General features: G+C 48.2%; 1 protein-coding gene across 1 annotated transcript in view; it reads right to left on the reverse strand.

The window, feature by feature from the left end:
* Positions 1 to 3136, reverse strand: part of LOC144785891 (metalloproteinase inhibitor 1-like) — a 111516-nt gene extending 108380 nt beyond the window's left edge. The window contains exon 1 of the mRNA XM_078664761.1: positions 3014 to 3136. The gene's annotated coding sequence lies outside the window, so the exon portion shown is untranslated. The remainder of the gene's footprint in view (positions 1 to 3013) is intronic.
* Between the last annotated feature and the right edge of the window lie 2961 nt (positions 3137 to 6097).

Genomic DNA, 6097 nt, shown 5'->3' on the forward strand with positions numbered 1-6097 from the left:
ACCTACATCCCAAAATTACCGCATCGGTAAAATTACCGATTTGGTATTTTACCGATTCGGTAAATTTACCGAATCGGTAAATGTAGCCCCCTTACATACCAAAAACCCATTTACCGGTCGGTAACGGCCGAAATCGGCCATTACCGATCGGTAAATGGCCACCTACATCTGGCCCTAAATCTTTTACTGCATGAGGTTGACTATGGGGAGGTACCCACATGTGACAAAGAGGAGAAATCTTAAATATCCCTCTTTACTGGTAACACAGTGGCTCACAGTAATTTCCGACGAACATTAGGTTTATTTGTGTATAACCTAATGTTATAATGTAATAAACCATACTCATGTTTTGCAAAGAAGAAAAATCTTATCTTAGATATATCTCTTTACTGATAACAGGGTGACATACAGGAGTTCCCTAATAACATTAGATATATTTGTGTGTTACCTCATCATATTACCTAATCATACCTATGTTTTACAAACAGAAAATGTACATAACCATAATACATAACATTATAATTTAAGAGACTTCCTAACAGACCAAACCCATGCGGTACAAAGTAGAGAAATCTTAGATATACCTCATTACTGGTAACAGGGCAGCACACAGGAGTTTCCTATAAACATTAGATGATATATTTGTGTATTCCCTAATGGTATAATCTAAGAGGCTTCCTAACAGACCATGCTCGTGCGTTACAAGGAGAAATCTTAGGCACAATTGTTTATTAATAACAGGGTGACATACACGTTTGCCCTATACACACCCACTGTTTGCATCAGCTGTCATAATGTTTCCAAGAACTGTTATCAGATGTTCGATCTTTCAATCTGAAGATAGTGATATTGCATCAGAGCTGGCATCTGCCCCATTCTTCTTTAAAAAAACTCCCTTCTCTTTGCACAATTACTACTTGTGATGTATATTAATTTGTGCATGTGTGCCCATCAATGGCAGAAAACACGACCAGAAGGTAAAGCATCATCCACACTTTTGCCAAGACAAGACACCACTGTCATCGTTAACATTCTGCCTGGTCTTGAGTAGGTCCACAGACATACAGCTTGCACAGCTGTAATTCCCACACATACCCAGCTGAGTACATTGTATCCTGTAAGTCACACTAAGTGACTGATTGTTAAATTGATGGACAGAGTATAGTCCATCAGGATGGCGGAGGAATTTACCCCTATCACTATGAGGGCTACCTCCTACCACATTTAAAGAAAGCCCCCAGCCCAGCATCATCTCTAAACATTGAAAGGAAGCACAATCACAGCGATTTCTTTCAATGAATAAAACACTGGTGGATGGCTGCCCAGCCGCGGGCCGTGGATGGAGTTACGGTGGGGCAAGGAGGCGGGGAGGGGGAGGGGCGGGGTGGAGGGACCTAAAAACTGGCATATGGATAATTGCAGGTAAGTACACAATTTAATTATTAAAACGAATTTCGTAGCTCGCACAGCATCGCATTTTGCGATGCAGTGCGCGCTACGAATTTTGTTTTATTAATTAAATTGTGTACTTACCTGCAATTATCCATATGCCAGTTTTTAGGTCCCTCCACCCTGCCCCTCCCCCTCCCCGCCTCCCTGACCCACCGTAACTCCCTCCACGGCCCGCGGCTGTGGCTGCCATCGGTTTTCATGGCCGTTTACCAAACTTTTTAAATTTTGTGTCCTTCAGAAACAAACTTCCAAAGCAGGAGTTTGTTTTTGAAAGAAAAATATATGACCCCACAAACTGGGAATTTTCTTCCAGAGAGTAGGAATAATTTTTTTATGGTTTCTCACCATCAGGGGCCTCATTTATGAGGCTGTGCGTCCCTTTTACGCCGCTGGTGCGTCACTTTTTGTGACGCACCAGTGGCGTAAAAAATACACGTTGTTGCGCCATATTTACAAAGTGACTCATCTAAGTAGATGCCTCACTTTGTAAACCCCTGCGCCACATTATTCTTGCGCCAGGCATAATGTATGCAAGGGGGGCGTATTGACGCAAGAAAGGGTCGTAGAAATGACGCAGTGAAATCTATGAGATTTCACTGCGCCACTTCTAGGACACAAATGCGTCAATTTTGTACCCCTGCCTCACAGCAGGGGTAAAACGGAGGCAGGCCCTATCACATGGGGCTTGCCCCATGTGAAAGGACACATTGCTGGAGTTGCGTCACTTTTGTGACACACTCCAGCAATGCGTCACTTTTGCGCCATACAGATACGCCAGAAATACTGACGTATCTGTAACTCCTTGCGACATGAGGCGTCATATTATAAATATGACGCATCCAGCATGTTGCAAGGAGGGCGCAATGAAAAGTGACGCATCGCTGTTTTCACGCAGCGATGCGTCACTTTTCATAAATGAGGCCCCAGGTTTTTACTGAAGGACACGTAAAAATACATTTCACAGATGGCCCTAAATAGAACAGGCAGCTTAATGTCCTCACTTTTACAGCCCCTACTTCCTGGTGTCAGGGGATGTTTGACACAATGGAGGTTGTATCACCAGAAAACGTCATGTCCTGATCTCAAGTTTGGAGACCAGGGATCACAGGGAAATAGGGGAAAAGGCAGAAAAAGGAGAAAGAAGAAGGAAGATAAAGCGATGCACAATGACAAATGGGGAAACAGTGATGAAAAATAATCAGCAATAGTGAGATAAAGGACAGGAAGTGTAGGGTGGTGGGAGGAGTCAAGAGATGGCATGAAAACTAGTCAGTCTTCGCGTAAGCAACCCTGGCATTCAGGAACACCAGCAGAGAGCACCCAAGACCATTTTGGGCTTCTAAACTTTTACGTTTACTAATTAATCACTCCCTTTCAACAGTAGTGGCTGGCAGGGAACAGGGAGGAGGGGCGACAATATACAAAACATATATAAATCCTGTCTGACATTTGATAGCTTTCCATGCTTCATTCAAGAATTTTACCGCTGTATCTATGCAATGAATCTACTGTAGAGTACTGGAGTCTCCAGTTTAATATTATTTATATAGACCTTACTTACCTGTTTCTTCAAGCTCTGCTCTACCGCCTTGATGTCTGATGGTGCAAAAGCGTTTGCGTCCTTCAAGAGCTTATTGGGTTTTAAATGAGTCTTTTATAAGACAGTCGGCGAGGAGCAGGCAGGCTAAACGTGTTTCAGTGGGAGAGGCTGCTGGCAGACATCAACATGCTACTCCTCCTAATTTACACATATTAAAGTTAGTGCATGCATTAGAATGGGAAAACTGAGAGGTAGTGACAGACTGGGAATCCAAAGCAGCCCTGTCAAATGTTGTCAGTCCAGCCCCCATACAGAGCACAGGGAGCCAGCGCAGCAAGCTAGCCTAGCCACTACAAGGGGTTTGGAGGATTCTCCCACCAAGAAAAGTTGGAAAAAATTGTGCATTCTACAGCACATTTTCATTATATATTTAATCGTTTTCATTTTTAAAGCATAGTGAATGATGACCTTAAAGTGCACCAGGATACTTTGGGCCTCATTTATGAGGCCTTGCATCAGTTTTGCGCTTCCGATGCGTCACTTTTTGGGGCGCATCAGCGGCGTAAAACATGCCTCCTGTTACGCACTATTTACAAAGTAACGCATCTAAGCAGATGCGTCACTTTGTAAACCCCTGTGCTACATTATACCTGCGTCAGGTATAATGTATGCAGAGGGGGCGTTCCCCCGCAAAAAGCCTCGTAATAGTGACGCAGTGAAATCTATGAGATTTCACTGCGTCACTTTTAGGAGGCTGTTGCGCCAAAATCTTGCGCCTGCCGCAAGCCCTTTCACATGGGGCTTTCCCCATGTGAAAGGACACATTGCTGAAGTTGCGTCACTTTTGTGACACACCCCAGCAATGCGTGACTTTTGCGCTTACTGACGTATCTGTAACTCCTTGCGACATGATGCGTGTTAGACTTGGGCCTTAGGGCAGGTTCACCCCTAATCTTTTTGCCTTTATTTGTGACCCTGTGTAGTGATTTTTGGGTCTTGGCGCACTTTTTCCCTGGGTCCCAGAGTAAAGTGCGTGCGTGTAGTATGGCTGGCCTGCCCTCCCATAGGAATGCATGGGGAATGTGTGTGCCCTGGTAGTTCCTGATGTGAGGGGAGTGCAGGCTCGAGTTTAGTATGTATGAACTCGTGAGAGTGAATGCTGCGCAATGGTATGTGCGGCTTGTATGTGTCTAGAAGGGAAGTGCTACTTCTGGACATTGATGTATGTGTGCAGTGAGGATACTGGAGCGTGATTGGCTGGAGCTGGCTGGCATGCCAGGCTCCAGGAAGTCTGGATGGGTCTGCCCGGTGGTGAGTGTGAGATCAGCATGAGTGATGTGTGGGAGGAGTAGATCTGTGTCCTGGATGGGCTGGGTTTTCCCCACACAATGCTGGCTCCGCCCCCCTGTGGTTTGTCTAATGACCCTAGCCTCCCCAGTGAATGAAAGGGGTGGTTGGGCCATCAAGGGTACTCCCAAGCCAGCTGCAACTGGTTTCCCCCCACCCTGCACCTCCTAACAAAGGATTTCTCTGTATAAATATGGGGCTGTGTCCCCACAGAAATGGTTCTGCTTGTGGATCCTTGCCAGAGGGGGCTGCTGCTGCTGCTGGGGCCAGGAGGACCGCCACTTGGCTTGTCTCCCTGCCTGGAGACCCAGTGTGCTGGCTCTGGCCCTGCCTTGCCCCCCTGTCTGCCTCCAGACCTTGCTGGAGCTTTGCTGTGCTGGGGGAGCGCTCTCCCTTGTCCCCAGCGCTGGGAGCGCTTCGTTTTGCTTTTAGCGCTGAAGAGCGCTTTATTTCCCCCCTAAGCGCTGGGTGCGCTTTATTTTGATTCTAGCGCTTTGGAGCGCTTTCCCAGGACCGAGCGAGTGCCTACCTCGCTTTACCTTTATTTTCGGAGAGCCGGTGCCACCCGGCATTGCCTCGTTATATTTATTTTGAAGAGCGGCTGCCCACGCCGCATTGCCCCGTGATCACCGCCGCAGTCCCGGGCCGAGCAGAAGCAGCCGCCAGCGTCATAGCCCGGCCGCGCTGGGATTGGCCCAGGCGGTCGAGCCTCCCGCCGCGTCATCGGGGGAGAAGAGCGGAACCAGGAAGCAGCTTGGCGCGTCTCGCCGAGGCTCCCCGTGTGGAGAGGAGCCCCGCGCTGCTAGGAGGCTCCCCGTGTGAAGAGGAGCTCCGCCCGCCCTGAGACTGCCGGTGAGTGCCGAGGAGGGAGAGGGGCCGCGGGACACATTGCCGGTGTCCGCCCCTCCCCCGTAGCGCGATTTCGCGCGCACTGTTGTGTGGAGCCTCGATAGGCTCCGGGGGCATTATTGATTCCTGAGTCCCCCGTGAGGGACTCCCACGTGGCCGCATTTTTGGTGCTTGGAGCCCCGAGGCTCCTGGGGGCAATTGGTTTATTTAGAGCCCGAGAGGCTCCCGCCCTACTCCTATGTTACGAGCCCCGAGGCTCGAGGGGGCATGTTATTGATCTTTGAGCCCCGAGAGGCTCTGGGGCCATTTTAATTGTTTGAGAGCGCTGAAGCTCTACACTAGTGCACATTTGCTTTGCGAGCCACAGAGGCTCTAGGGGGACACAGGCAGTGAGTTGGTTGCAGCCCCGAGGCTCCCACGCTGTGTCTCCCCACCATTGTTCTTGAGCCCACCTGGCTCCAACGTTTGCCTACCTGCTATTCACAACTGTCCAGCACTTAGTGGACAGTTGCTACGTTTAGGCTTTTGTGTCTGTGCTGCCTGCGCAGACCTCCCTGACACTGAGACTCAGGGCATTCCGCCCCTTTCGAGGCCAGTTGGCCTGAGGGACATTTTGAGTGTTGTGCTACATGCACCCTGCGCATTGTGATTTCTTTGCTATATGATTCTTGCGCAAAAGTTCTAACCTGCACCTCTGAATGTGTTTTAATGTTACATGTGCAATTCTTGTTTATTATTACCTTTGCTAAAAGTGACCTGCTTAGGTGATTCTTTGTTCTTTTATTCCCCTTTGCTAAAAGTGACCTGCTTAGAGGAATGTTTGTTTTTACCTTTGCTAAAAGTGACCTGCTTAGGTAATTCTTTATGTGTTTATCCCCTTTGCTAAAAGTGACCTGCTTAGAGGATTGT

Source organism: Lissotriton helveticus, chromosome 10 (assembly GCF_964261635.1).
Source record: "Lissotriton helveticus chromosome 10, aLisHel1.1, whole genome shotgun sequence".
In the NCBI taxonomy this organism is placed as follows: domain Eukaryota; kingdom Metazoa; phylum Chordata; class Amphibia; order Caudata; family Salamandridae; genus Lissotriton; species Lissotriton helveticus.